Raw genomic sequence first — 15,760 nt, 5'->3', positions numbered from 1 at the left:
TGCTTGGCTCAAAAGACTTGGGGAAAAATTATATGAAATAAATTATAATAAATTGTCAAATGCTATGCATGCAAATGGTGACTAGTATTATTTTTATCTTTTCTTTCTCTAAATTCCTGTGACACTTATTACCAATACTATGCACATTAGCCTTATTTATTTTTAAATTATTTCAAGTATGCTGATTTTGTCTCATAATCAGATCAAAGGCCTCCATGAAATAATAACATCTTAAACTGTTTTTATATTTCTCATAATTCCTATACCAGCTTCTGGACCCAGAGTATGAAGAGCTAAATACTGTGATTGATTGCTTGTTGGCAGCAGCCAAACCACTCTGTTCTGGCATTTAGTGGCTGATAAACATTTCCACATGTTGCCTCTTCATGAACTGATGGTCTGCGTTTGGGGCTTAGCAGAAAAATGACCACATCACTGAAGCCACTTCCCAAATTACAAGATTTAATGAGCCAAGGAAATTTAATTATCCTCTGAAGTGTATTTTCTGTTTTAGATTATGACTCGGTGGCAGCAGTTGTTATCACCAAATCTCTGGGAAAAATTATACACAGATAAAAGTAGGCATATGATTTCATTCATTCATTCACATTAAGAATCTACTCTGTGAACAGTATTAAACCAAGGAAGTCTGATGCAAAGATATATACAGAAGAGGATCCCACCCACAAAATGTTTGCAGTCTATCAGGGGAGTCAAGCCATGGAAATAAATAATTACAATACAGGGCAATATGTGGTAACTATAATGTACTTATATATAAGGTAGAAAGCTTGAAAGAGCTTAAGGGAACTGAGAAGTTAGGAAAGACCTCCTGGAAGAAGTGGTCTGTACACTAGGCTCTGAAGGGTAAGTAGGACTTAGGATTTCAATAGCTGGAGTTGGGTGAAGAGCCATCATAAGCTGAGCAATGTGATTAAAGACACAGAGACTGAAGAAGTCAAGGTGGCTAGAACGTGGGGTCCATGCAGACGTATGGGGAAGAAGGGGGAGACAGTTGGGAGCCAGAGCCAGGAAGACCTTAAATGCTAAGTTATGGATTTAGATTTTATATGCTAGACAAGAGATAGGTCCTAAAGTTTCCTGAGTAGAAGAATCTTGGGAAATTTTTTGTACGCTCTGTGATTAATTGATGTGCAGGTAAAAGAAACTCAAAGCAATTGGAACAATGCAGGTGTGAGGTCAGAAAGGCTGATATTAGGGGGTAGCACTGGAAATGGAAGGGATATAGATAACAAAGGATTATAAAGGGCTCATTAATTGTTTGAACATGGAAGTCTGGGAAGACATCAAAGAATATGTTTTCCTGAGATGATGAGTCTGGGATATCGGGATGTCAATTTTGGTACTATCGAGACAACCAAGTAAATGTCTGGTTGGCACTGGGAGTATGGCTGGAGTTCAGGAGGGAAATCAGAACCATCACAGAGTTCACCATCTTTTCCATACAATCATTCCCAGAGGAAGGATTACATTCCTAAAAGAAAGAAAATGTGTAGAGAAGAAAAGATAAAGAGGCAAATTTTGAATCATATTCAGAGAACTGGAAGAGGAGCCAGAGAAGGAGCCAGAGAGAATTCAAATATAAAGTAATGACAACTAATCAAATGCTTATTATGTTCCAGGCACTATTGTCAGTATTTAAAATTTATTCACCCATTTAATTTTGATGATGATTTCATAATGTAAGAACTATCACTTAAAGATACCGAGAGTCAGAGAGCTTAAGCAACTTGCCTGAGCTCACCTAGCAAGGCTCAGAACCCAGAGTCAAACCCCAGCAGTGTGACTTCAGCATGTGTGTTCTTTTTTATTTTCTTCAGTGTGTGTTTTTTATTTTTTTCATTACAAAAATTTTTATTTAGTTTTTATTTTTTTAAACTTCTTTTTTAATGTTTATTTATGTCTGAGACAGAGAGAGACAGAGCACAAGCAGGGAAGGGACAGAGAGAGAGGGAGACACAAAATTGGAAGCAGGCTCCAGGCTCTGAGCTGTCAGCACAGAGCCCGATGAGGGGCTTGAACTCATGAGCTGTGAGATCATGACCTGAGTTGAAGTCGGATGCTTAACCAACTGAGCCACCCATGCACCCCCATTACAAAAAATTTTAAAAATAATCTCTACACCCAAAGTAGAGCTCAAACTCATAAACCTGAGATCAAAAGTCACATGCTCATCAGACTGAGCCAGTCAATGCTGCCCCCTCCACAGTGTGGGTTCTTAACTTCAATTGATTTTGCTTTGAAAGTAGTGGTACAGGGTTGTGTCACTGAAATCAAGGGATATAGGAGTTTCAGGGAAGGGGTTGGTCAAAAGTGCCAGTGCTGATGACAGGTCATGGAGAATGAGAGTCATTACCATGAAGCAAGACCTGGAAGGGGTATTCTAAAATGAGACACTGATTTCACAATTTCATGTATGTACAAGCACATACTCCACACTGGACTGATACCAGTCCAGCTCCCTTTAACAAGATTGATCAGGGGCGCCTGGGTGGCGCAGTCGGTTAAGCGTCCGACTTCAGCCAGGTCACGATCTCGCGGTCCGTGAGTTCGAGCCCCGCGTCGGGCTCTGGGCTGATGGCTCGGAGCCTGGAGCCTGTTTCTGATTCTGTGTCTCCCTCTCTCTCTGCCCCTCCCCCGTTCATGCTCTGTCTCTCTCTGTCCCAAAAATAAATTAAAAAAAAAAACGTTGAAAAAAAACAAGATTGATCAAGGATGACAAGAAGGTTTTCACTCAGGTGATTGTTCTGGAAACAAGGTGGCTAAATGCATTAGTCACCAGCCTTCTCTGTCATCATCTTAGATCCATTAAGCCCATATAACCTGCCATTCAGGTGGCTGGAAAAGAATGCAAACCACACCCCAATTGTCCACCAAGCACCCTCTAATAAAAGGCCAGAGTAACTTAATGAAAGCTTCAGCTATCCTCAGTGGTTGAGGCCAAAGAAAGGTGGGGAAAGGGACTTTACAATCAAGAGAATTTAAATAGCGCTTAAGTACCACTGAGAGTTCTGAACATTATCCTACAAAAACAATTGAGGACTATTGAGTTTTTAGGTAACCTTATATTGGGGCACTGGCTTGGGTTTTGATCCTAGTCAATTATCTTTGTGTAGAATTCAAGTATACCTTCAGGTTGTTGGGCAAACCCCACTTAGTCTTCTATAAGCTGGTTAAGGATGATTTCTGACCAATGTAAAGCACATGAGGCCTCTGGTCTATACTTCATTATGACAACTTTTCAAACTTCCCCATCTCAAATTCATGTTGTAGAATTTCTGATTCTTCAGGCCCACATATCCTATTTGACCTTCTGTATTGTTCATACCACACCCTATAATATGGGATGCTGCAGCCATTCCTTTCTTCTTCATTCATTCATTTATCCATCTGAGAGCCTATTATGGATCAGGTGCTGTTCTAATTGGATAATATGAAAAATAATCAAATGAATTTGTAATTTGGCAAATGGTGGTAAGCAATATGAAGGAAAATAAGTAAGTGTAAGGGAATGAAGAGTTAGGTGCGGCAATGGTGGCTATTTTAAAAAGTGGGATCAGAGTATGAGGTGACATTTGAGCAAAGGCTTGAGCAAAGAGAAGGCTCCAGACATAAAGAGTTCTGATTAGTTTGTAAACCACTCAAAAACAGGGAGTGCATCTTGTTCATTTCATATCCCTCTAAACATCTACTGCTGTGCATCTACTGTTGGTATCTCAGGAAATACCAGGGGAATGGCTACTTGAATGTATAGGGAAAAAGAAAAAAAAGCAATCTACTGACTGTTACATTAGACTAGAGAAAACATTTATTGCACAAAAGCTTTCTTTAGAGGGAAGTTTTTGTAACTAGATGAACACAATATTTTTACATGGGACATAAATGATCATGGATTTGAAAAGGGTTCCTTTTGTTTGTTTGTTTTGTTTTAAGATTTTATTTTGGGGCACCTGGGTGGCTCAGTCCGTTAAGAGTCTGACTCTTGATTTGGGCTCAGGTCATGATCTCAGGGTCTTGGGAAAGAGCCTGCATATGACTCTTCAGCTGGGCATGGATCCTGCTTAAGAAGCTCTTCCTCCCTCTTCCTTTGCCCCTCCCCCACTCACATGAGAGGACTTTCTCTCTCTCTTAAAAAAAAGAGAAAGAATTAAAGGTTTTATTTTTAAGTAAGCTCTACAGTGAACATGGGGCTCAAACTCACAACCCTAAGATCCAGAGTCACTGAATGAGCCAGCCAGGCGCCCCTGAAAAAGGTTTTATTATATTTTTATATAGAACTCTGCTTTGTAGCAATAATTATTATAATGAATTAACCAATTATTAGTTCAAGTTTTGTACACTTCATTACCTGTAAATTCCATTACAATTTTCTGCCTTTCCTATAAAAATAATTATTTCAAGTAGGCAATACATTTATAAGACTTAAAAATTAGAAAGTATAAATAGGTACACAATGAAAAATCTTCCTCCTACCTTTTGCCCTTTCACTGCCCAGTTCCCAACCTCACCCTTAATACACACACACACACACACACACACACACACACACAGCTATTACTATTATCTTGTGTATCCTTCCACAGTTTCTTCATGCATATATAAGTAAGTACAAATATGTACTCTTATTCTCCCTTTTAACACAAATAACCCATTCTGCACTTTTGCTGCATCTTGGAGATCTTTCCATATAAATGCATGTAAGATTTTTCATTCTATTTTACTGTTGCATAATGTTCCATTGTATAAAGGACCATGATTTATTTAAAGAGTGTCTCGTTAATGGATGATTAGGCTTTTGTTATTAAAACAAAGCTTCAATAAATAATGTGGAACATTTATCATTTTACATATGTATGACTATAGCTATAAAATCCCTACAAGAAAAGTTATTTGTTTTTTGCTTTTTATAAAGTGAGGCCACATTAAAACTTTTTTTTAACGTTTATTTATTATTGAGAGAGAGACACACACACACAGAGCATGAGCAGGGGAGGGGCAGAGAGAAGGGGAGACACAGAATCTGAAGCAGGCTCCAGGTTCCGAGCTGTCAGCACAGAGCCTGACGCGGGGCTCAAATTCACAAACTGTGAGATTATGACCTGAGCCGAAGTCAGTCGCTCAACCAACTGACCCACCCAGGCTCCCCAAGAAAAATTATTTGTAACTGCTATAGATATTGCTAAGTTGTATTCCCTGGAGCTTGTACTATTTAACTGTCCCACCAACATCAATGAGAAGGACATTCATTTCTTCTTGCCTTCATTCATTACATAAATATTTACTGAATATCCACTGCCTCTTAGGCAGCATGGGAAATATTAGGGATGTAACTAAGACATGGTTTCTGCCCTGAAGGAGCTCATAGTCTGGGACAGTAGTGCTTAATGGGGGCAATTTTACTCTCAAGGGGACATTTGACAATGTCTGGGGGCACAACAAAGAAGTATGTGGTCCAAAGTGTCAACAGTGCTAAGACTGAGAAACCCTGGTCTGGTGGGAGTGACAGACATTGAAATGTAGAAAAGTTGTGTTCTTGAAACTTAGAGGAGAGGCTTTTGAAGGCCAATCAGAGAAGCAGAGATGGGAGAAAAGGAAAAGAGAATAGCCAGTGTGAGGGCATGGAGGTGTGTAAGTGGCCTTGAGTGGCTAGCCTAGTGAAAGCTGTGTGAGTGAGGCATGCACAGTAAGGCCAGAGAAATCGTCATGGATCTCACTGTCAAGGGCCTTAGTTGCTAGGCTAAAGGATGTGATCTTTAAGCAATGTGGAGAGTCACTTAAAGGTTTTAAGCAGAGAAGTGGGGGTGCTTGGATGTGCATTTTAGAAACTTGCCTTGGCTGCAGGAGGGAGGATAGTTTGAGTGGAGACCAGATTGGTGACAAGCAGAAGAGTTAGGAGGCTTGGCAGTAATCTAGATTGGAAGTGACAAGAGCCACAACCAAGGTGGAAATGGAGGGGAGGGGTTCAGGTGATACAAAGGAAGGTAGACTCAGAAGGACATGGAGCTAAGAAGGGAACTTATAGGACGATTCCTGGGTTTCTGATATGTAAGCAATAGGGTGGACAGAGAGGTCATTCTGTAGAATACAGAATACCAAAGAAGAGCAGATCTGGGGAGGGAGAGAAATGTTAATAGACGTGTTGAATTTGAGTCAATGAGCAGGAAATATTCAGACATGCAGTTCAGCAGAAAGTCCAGGACTAGCATACCCATTTAAGAGGCATCAACAAAGAACTGTCCTTTGAAACTTTGGGAGTGGATGAGGTCATCCAGGGGGAATGCAGAGAGAGAAGTGGGTGGAAAGCCACTCTTGGGAGCAGCTGTTGATTGGCCTCCATGAAAATTGTTTGAGGAGCTGAATGCTCATCTCTTTTACGGATTGCTATTCTCATTTCCTCTGGCTATGTTGACACTGCTGTTTCTCTATTCTCCTCCAAGCAAGCATCCCAATTTTTGACAACTCTTTAAAAGGCTATGCAAATCTAACTTTCTATAAATGCTATTATTTTCATTATCCCAATTGTTCATCTGGTACCTGAAAGCCTTCTACAACATACCTTCTGCTACCTCCTGCAAATCCTTTGGCAACACTTTGTTCTTTAAAAACTCAGCTTAATATTACTCAGCAATCAAAAAGAATGAAATCTTGCCATTTGCAACTACGTGGATGGAACTAGAGGGTATTATGTTAAGCGAAATTAGTCACTCAGAGAAAGGCAAATATCACATGACTTCACTCGTATGAGGACTTTATGAGACAAAACAGACAAACATAAGGGACGGGAAGCAAAAATAATATAAAAACAGGGAGGGGACAAAACATAAGAGACTCTTAAATATGGAGAGCAGAGGATTACTGGAGGGGTTGTGGGAGGGGGAATGGGCTAAATGGGTAAGGGGCATTAAGGAAATCATTGTTGCACTATATGCTAATTAATTTGGATGTAAATTAAAAAAAAAAACAAAAACACCTCAGCTCAAGTATATTTCCTGCCTGCCTTACAGGGAACCCTGGGCAAATATCTGTCATAGAACTTAAATATCTCACTATAGTTGTCTGGGTTTTTTGTCTGCTTCCCCAACTATACTGAAAGCTCTTTAGTGCAGGAATCAGTTAGTTATCTTAGACTCTCCACACCTAATACAGAGCTTGGTACTTAGGCTTTTGAAAAATGGCTGTTGAATGAATGACTTTGATTGAGTTCTAAGAGGTTTATTAACAGGGCTGCTATACATTCCAGGGCACTCTTGGTTTACACCTGTTGTCCTGACACTGTTATTAATAATTACCCATTTTCATCACTTCTTGACCTTTTGGCCAAGATCAAGTGTAGTATCTGTTCTTATCAGTTTAATACCTGATATGCCTTCTATCCAAGAACAATATATTAAATGGATTTTTGGAGAAGGGAGATGGAATAGCAGCTTGCCCCATTACTCTTCACATAAAACAGGTATTGTGATATTTCAGGAACAGTCCACTCCCTCAGGGACAAAAAATAATAATAATGTTATTATTATTATTATTATTATCCTTTTCAATCTCAAAAGTGCACTTATTTGAAAGATAAAATATATGGTTACCCTATTTATAGAATACCCGATTGTCATAGCTGCTCTTAACTTTTGGCAAGTGTCTCTGTTTATAAGACATTTCTACCAGAGAAACCAGAAGACAGAGTAGGGTCTGTTACTAGTTCTAGTCAACATTAAATAATTGGAACCACTTTTCTGAAATTATGAGACAGAAATGAGACCCCAGAGTTATGGGAAAGAGAGGGAATTCATGCAGATCCTCACATTGATAAAACTTCTTTCAAAACCAGCAAGCTATAAAATCAGTTTGAAAAATGATTGACACAAATAGAATGGTGCAGTGCTAAGAATCTAAGAACCAACAACTATAGGATATTATAGATATGAGGCCTCACAAATTAGGTAGCTACAATAATTCATTATGTAAATAAGGAACTGAGGCCCAGAGAGATTATGTTGAATTGACCAGTTATAAAGTTAGTGTAAAAATGGGGCCTAAACATAAGGATAATCAAATATAACAAAGAAAGAAAATACAGAATTCAAAACTACACCCACATATATGCAGCTATTTGATTTTCAGTGAAGGTACCAAGGCAATCCAATGGGGAAACTAAAGTATTTTCAACCAAATGGTGCTGGAACAACTAAATATCCATATGAGAAAAAAAAAAAAATGAACCTTGACCCCCTACCTCACACCATTCACAAAGACTAATTTGAGATGGATTAGAGACTAAAATACAAAAAATAAAACTATAATTATAGCTTCTAGAAAAAAAAAACACGGGAGGATATCTTTATGACTTGAGGGTAGGTAAATATTTCTTACAGAGGACACAAAAAGCAATAAAAAGTTGATGAATTCAACTTTATCAAAATTTAAAATTTCTACTCTTCGAAAGATATTGTTAAGAATAGAATAAGCAAGCAGGGGGAGCCTGGGTAGCTCAGTCGATTAGCCCTCCGACTTTGGCTCAGGTCATGATCTCACAGTTTATGAGTTCAAGCCCCACATTGGGCTCTGTGCTGACAGCTCAGAGTCTGGAACCTTCTTCAGATTCTGTGTCTCCCTCTCTCTCTGCCCCTCCCCTGCTCGTGCTCTCTCTCTCTCTCTCAAAAATAAATAAATATTAAAAAATTAAAAAAAAAGAATAGAATAAGCAAGCCACATAGTGAGAAAAGAATTTGCAAAAGATATATCTAATAGATACCTATTAGCTACAAAGGAAAAAACAGTAACTTTTCAGTGCAGAAATAGAGCAGATTTTACCCTAACCAAATGATTAAAGTTAACAGTACCAGTAATGGTACAAATGGACATCATTTACCTCCTGATAGGATGCACTGAGGAGGACTCAACTTTCCTTCTGTGGTATTCCTGCCAAAAAATACATAACCTCAATCTAAACATGAGGAAACATCAAACAAACCCAAAATGAGGGAAATTCTATAAAATACCTAGTCTGTAATCCTAAAAGTGTCAAGGTTATAAAAGGCAAAGAAATACTGAGAAAGTGTTCCAGACTACCAGAGACTAAAGAAACATCATAACTGAATGAAATATGTGATCCCAGATATAATAAAGGGTATTAATGGGATGACTGATAAATTTTGAGTATGGTTAAAGTTTAGGTAATAGTATTATACCAATATTCATTTCCTAAATTTGATCATTGTACTGTTTTTATGTAAGATAATGTTCTTTCTTTATTTTTTAAAAATGTTTATTTATTTATTTTTAAGAGGGAGAGAGAGAGAGAGAGACCAGGAGAGGGGCAGAGAGAGAGAGAGAGAGAGAGACAAAAAATCCCAAGCAGGCTGCAAGCTGTCAGCACAGAGCCCAACATGGGGCTCAAACTCACCAACTGTGAGAGCATGGTGTTTAACCAACTGAGCCACCCAGGTGTCCCAAGAGAATATTCTTTAAAGAAAAAAAGTAAATGCACACTGAAGAATTTAGAAGTAAAAATCATCATGTCTGCAATTTACTCTCAAATATATCAGAAATTGTTATATCTATCCATCTACCTATACTTATACACATATTATATGTACACATACATATATACACTGAAAGAGAATAATTGATATAGCAAGTAAGGTAAACTGTTAACATGTGAGGAATATGGGTAAAATGTATACGGGAATTCTCCATGCCATTTTTGTGACATTTTGGAAGTCTGAACTTAATGCAAAATAAAAAATAATATAATATCAATTATAATATAATATAAATAATAAATAATATTATTAAATAATAACATAAATAATAAATTAATATAATATAATATGTAATATATAATATATATGACAAAAGACTTGAATATAAAGAATACCTATGAAACAACAGACAACCCAATTAAAAACTGGACAAAACAGTTGAGGGACACTTCACAAAGAAAGATATATATATATATAGAGAGAGAGAGAGAGATAAATACACAGGAAAAGATGCTTAAAATCATTCATCATTAGGGCAATGCAAATTAAAGCCACGACACAATACCACTGTACACCTATCAAATTAAAAAGGTTGACAACACTAAATGTTGATGAAGACATGGAGCAACTGGAACTTTCAAATACTGCTAGTGGAGTGTTCAGTGGTATAATTACATTGAGAAAAGTTTTACAGTGTCTTATAAATCTTACTCTTTTTTAAGTTTATTTATTTACTTTTGAGACAAAGAGAGCAGGGGAGGGACAGAGCAAGAGGGAGGGAGAGAATTTGAATCACAATTCCACGCTTTCAGCAAAGAGCCTGATGTGGGATTCTATCAATGAACCGTGAGATCAGGCTTCACATGGTACACATTTTTTTGTGGACATGTGCTTTTATTCCTTTTGGGATTATAAAAGAGGTGTTGTTTAGTTTTATAAGAAACTTTTGAGTGGGGCCTGGGTGGCTCAGTCAGTTAAGTGTCCAACTCTTGATTTCAGCTCAGGTCATGATCTCATGGTTCATGAGATGGAGCCCTGTGTCAGGCTCTGTGCTGACAGCACGGAGCCTGCTTGGGATTCTCTCCCCTCTCTTTCTGCCCTCTCACCCCACTTTTTCACTCTCTCTCTCTCAAAATAAATAAACATTAAAAAAAATTTTTTTAATGTGTACCAGAATGCTCATAGAAGCTTTATTCATAACGGTCCAAACCTGGAAACAACCTGAATATCCATCAACAGGAGAATGAATATAGAAACCGTAGTGTATTGAAACAAATATGTAACAACATAGATGAATCTCAAAAACATCACGCCGAATGAAAGGAGACTTATAGAAACATTACGTACAGTCTGAGTCCACTTAGAAAAAGTTCTGGAACAGGCAAAATTTATCTATTTTGAAAAGAAATCAGAATAGCAGTTGCTTCTGGGAAATGTAGACACTAGAATTGACTAGAAAGGCTATGAGGGAACTTTCTGGGATAAAGGGAATATTCTATATTCTTGTTGGAAGTTTGGGTTACGGAGATGTCATCTGCCAAAGTTCATTGGATACAATACTTTAGATTTTTTTATTTCACTATATATAAATGTTACCTCAATAAAAAGAATCATAAACAGCTATTGAGCTCTAGTTATTAATATGCAGGTTGAAGTGTTTAGGGGTTTGGTATCCTGATATCTGCAACTTATTTTGAAATGGATCAAAAAATAAGATCAACTGACACATGGTTAGATGGACTGGTAAATGATAAAGCAAATAAAGCAGAATGTTAACTGTAGAATGTGTGTGTGTGTGTGTGTGTGTGTGTGTGTGTGTGTAATAGGTATATACACATACAATTCTTTCAACTGTTTTTTTTTTAATTTTTTTAATGTTTATTTATTTTTGAGACAGAGAGAGACAGAGCATGAACGAGGGAGGGTCAGAAAGAGAGGGAGACACAGAATCTGAAGCAGGCTCCAGTCTCTGAGCTGTCAGCACAGAGCCCGATGTGGGGCTCGAACTCACGGACTGTGAGATCATGACCTGAGCCGAAGTCGGCCGCTTAACCGACTGAGCCACCCAGGCACCCCTTCTTTCAACTGTTTTTTCCGTATGTTTGAAATTTTTCATAATAAAATATTGGGGGAAAGTTGAGCCCAAAATCCTGGACTCCAATCCCCATTTTGTTCTTTCCATTATATCATAGTTATCAAGCTTTCAATGTCTAATCATCAGACATTAGCAATCCTTTTTGAAAAGTCAGGCCAGACTAACAATAACATATAAAGGAGACATGACAAGATACGCCAGGAAAATCCTCCATAAAGCCAAGGAGATTTGTAAGCAATTCAGATCTGAAAAACAGTCCTCCAACTTAATTAAGGCCTAAGAATGCACGAAAAATCTAAGAGAAAACATCCCAAGGAAGGCCTATGTTGCCTTTTGGGGAACTGGCAAGTACAGTATAAATGACGTCACCATAGCTGACATAGAATTTCAAAATATGTTAAAGACTTACATTGCCAAGATGAGGTTTTATTAGGCTTTATGTTTGTATGACTTCTGCCTTCCTTGGACTTCATATCTAATTTCTTAACACTTTCATCAACTTCATTCTTGAGTCAAACTTACATCACGAACAAGACAAGATCACCAGCAAGAAAGGTGCAAGGACATAACTTGCATAAGAGCAAGGTATTTTGCAACTCCATTCGCTGAGCAAGACTCAAGAGGATGACTAAGAGGAATACCTATGAACAACTGCTGTGTAGTAAACAGGACCACAGTGGAGTGAGCTATCCACAGAAGCTCAGCTTTAAGCAACATTCTGTAACACTGAGTCACAGAATCAGCACACAATCCTGTTTGGCACAAGTAACACAATAATAGAGGACATCTTTGGCCAGCACTGTAGGACTTCTCCAGAGGTGAAAAGGCTAGGCTATGAATAGCTACCAATATTGATTCAGTCTTCAATAATGGCTGAATCCAAAAACCAAAGGGCAGCCAATCTTGACTTGTTTCTAGCCTCAAAAGGATGGTCAAGCCTCATTGACCACTCAGACATCTGGATGGTACTTACTGACAGTGTCAACTTTGAATATTAAGGATATACAGAAGTAAACAGGGGCATTTAATACTGGTTTAAGCCTTAATTTGTTTGTAAAAATTCAAGTTTACAAAGGACTTTAGTTAGGGATGATTTTTTAAAATATTTTATTGTAAAAATAATACATGCTTATATAAAAGAATTAGAAAAGTGGAAAATTGAGGGGCACCTGGGTGGTTCAGTCTGTTAAGCATCTGATTCTTGATCTCAGCTTAGATCTTGATCTCAGGGTGGTGAGTTCAAGCCCCTTGAACACTGGGCTCTGTGCTGGGTGTGAAGCCTACTTGAAGAAGAAGGAGGAGTGAGGGGAGAGAGGAAGAGAGGAGAGAGGAGAGAGAAGGAGAGAGAAGGAGAGAGGAGGGAGAAGGAGAGAGGAGAAGAAAATTGAAAAATGAGAGCTATTTTAATTTTTAAGTTTACAAATAATATTTCCCTATTATAAGAGTTAAGAGTTATACTTATTATGACATATTTGGGAAATAGAAGTGTAGAGAAAAAATTTTAAGTGGTGATTATTTTCATCAAAACAATTAACTGCAACATTTCTTAACATTTCAGCATCTCTTTTTCTCAAATGTTTAATATATGATTGACTTACACAACTCTTTCAAGAATATGTCTGTTATAAGCCTTTTTTTTTTTTTTTTAAGAAGCAGGGTATAATCAAAATCATTACTAAGTAACATTTAAAATACTGGTATTGTTAGTTCTGGTTTCAACATAATACTAACTTCCAAATTCCACCTCCCTAATCAAATAAATTGAATAAAACTGGACTCTACTTCACTCTCCCATGCTAAGAAAATGAATTTGCTGCAACGATGATGACCTCTATTCTGCTGTGCGGCCCCTGTCATTAAGGGAGCAATATGAAGATTTCCGCCCTCTTCACAGAGCAGACATGGTGGTGAGGCCACAGAAGCATCCCCAGTGTACTTGAACTTCGCTTGCTCTTCATTGGTACACCTGAGGGGGTGGGTCCGGGTTGTGCTGACTCTGGTGGCCTGGGTTGTCTGCAAAGACCTCAGGCGGTGGTAGCAGGCCTCCTCGCCTTTTCCCTCTGGTCCGAGTGTGGAAAAACACCAAGGCTTCTTCCTTTCTCTTCCTAACACAGTTTGGGACTAGTGAGGATTTGCCAAAGGAACATTCCTAAAAATTCAGGGAAGCCAAAAGGAAAATAAACAAGGGAAACTCAAAAATAACAAAGTCAACAGACAGCATACAGGTTCTGAGCTTACAATAGCTAACTCACTTACATGCCCATTTCCTGTTTTCCAGGGGCCTCTCAGGGTTTGGAGGTGGAACTAGAGTGGGACCCAATCTTCTAGGTATTTTCTGGTGTGTATAGTGTCCTGTGTGAGGAGAATGTCTGTGCACCAAGTTCTGTTTGAGAGATGGTATGATGATGTAATAACAAGAGCTGGCCCTGAAGTCATCCTCCTGGCCCAAGTCTGAATCAGACTTGGATGCTTCTTGGCTGTGTACTCTTTTTTTTTTTAACCACTTTATTGAGACATAATTTACATGCCATACAATTCACGTAAAGTGTACAATTAAATGGTTGTATTATAGTCACAGAGTTGTGTAACCATCACCATAATCAATTTTAGAGCATTTTCATCACCTCTCTGAGAAGTGTCATATCCATTAGCAGTCACTCCCATTTCCCCCAAACCTATCCCCTCACCCGCCTACCCCTACCCTAAGCAACCACTCATCTTTCTGTCTCTACAGTTTTGTCTATTCTGCCAGTTGTGTACTCTTGAAAGCAGTATTTAACCTCTTTGACCCCTAATTTCTTCTTCTGTAAAATGGAATTTCATAGCTGCAGGACATAGGAGGCATTTAAAAACGCTCTTTCCAGGGCACCTGGGTGGCTCAGTCAGTTAAGTGTGCGACTTCAGCTCAGGTCATGATCTCACGGTTCACAGGTTTGAAACCCACTCAGGCTCTGTGCTGACAGCTCAGAGCTGGAGCCTGCTTTAGATTCTGTCTCCCTCTCTCACACTATGTATTTCTCTCTCTCTCTCTCTCTCTCTCTCTCTCTCTCTGTCTCAAAAATAAATAAACATTAAAAAAAATGTTCTTTCCTCCCCTTTCATCATGGGCCTTAAGATACTTGAGATACTCCTCATGGGCCTGGAGGAATTTGAAGCCCAGAGGAGTTAAATTACTTGCCCCAGTTATACAGCAGGTAGGTAAGTGGTGGAGCCATGTTTCGACCCAGGCAAGCTGTTCCAGAACCTGCACACTGGATGGGGTCACACTGTACCTCTCCAGTACAAACCACCCTGTGCCTGCCACTCATCGTCCACCATGGTCACGGACAGAAAGTCTGTTGCAGCTCAAAGAATTTGTCCGTTTCAGAACCATTCTTTTTTTTTTTTTTTTTTTTTTTTTTTAAGAGAGAGAGCATGAGTGGGGGAGAGGGGCAGAGAGGGAGAGAAAGAGAGAGATCCCAAGCAGGCTCCACACTCAGTTTAGAGCCCAACTCAGGGCTCGATCCCACGACCCTGGGATCATGACCTGAACCAAAACCAAGGGTCAGATTCTCAACTGACTGAGCCACCCAGGCGCCCCTCACAGCTATTCTTTAATAAAACATTTCTATTCCACAGCAATAGCCTAGATCACCCGGAAAACATTTGTTTCTAGACTATACAGTGCATGAGTCTGAGTGATTTTGGGGAACTCAGAAGGCAGTCTATGAATTCAAATCAGGGAGATATGAAGGTATTTGTTTCTATAACATATCACTAAGCACAAAACCACTCTAGGATGGGAAGATCCTATTATTTCCAAATAGTGTGCAACTGTGCTGAACTGGCAGTAAACTTTGACCCTCAGTGAATGCCTTTATTATTGCTTAATAGACTGATTTCATACCCTCTACTTGTCTTAGTACTGACAACCCTTTATAGTTCATTTAAATTATGTATCTGTCTTCTCTTGATTTTCCAAGCTGTATGAGGACAGTGTCCATAACAGATCTATGTCTGTGTTTCTTAAATTAGTACAGTTCCTAGCACATAATAGATGCTTATGTTTTTTTGAGGAGACTTAATTGAATTAAAGTGAACTGAATCAAATTTCCCTAGGCCTCATGGACCTAACCATTTATTCCTGAAAGATATCTCCAAATTCTTAACATAACTTCAGTTCTCT

The 15,760-nt window shown here is 38.6% G+C and overlaps 1 pseudogene; it reads left to right on the top strand.

Moving 5' to 3' along the window:
• The first annotated feature begins 7,318 nt into the window (after positions 1-7,318).
• Positions 7,319-7,488, top strand: LOC122225763 (annotated as a pseudogene).
• Positions 7,489-15,760: the final 8,272 nt, after the last annotated feature.

This window comes from Panthera leo, chromosome B4 (assembly GCF_018350215.1).
Source record: "Panthera leo isolate Ple1 chromosome B4, P.leo_Ple1_pat1.1, whole genome shotgun sequence".
Lineage (NCBI taxonomy): Eukaryota > Metazoa > Chordata > Mammalia > Carnivora > Felidae > Panthera > Panthera leo.
This window is presented reverse-complemented; position numbering and strand designations above follow the sequence as displayed.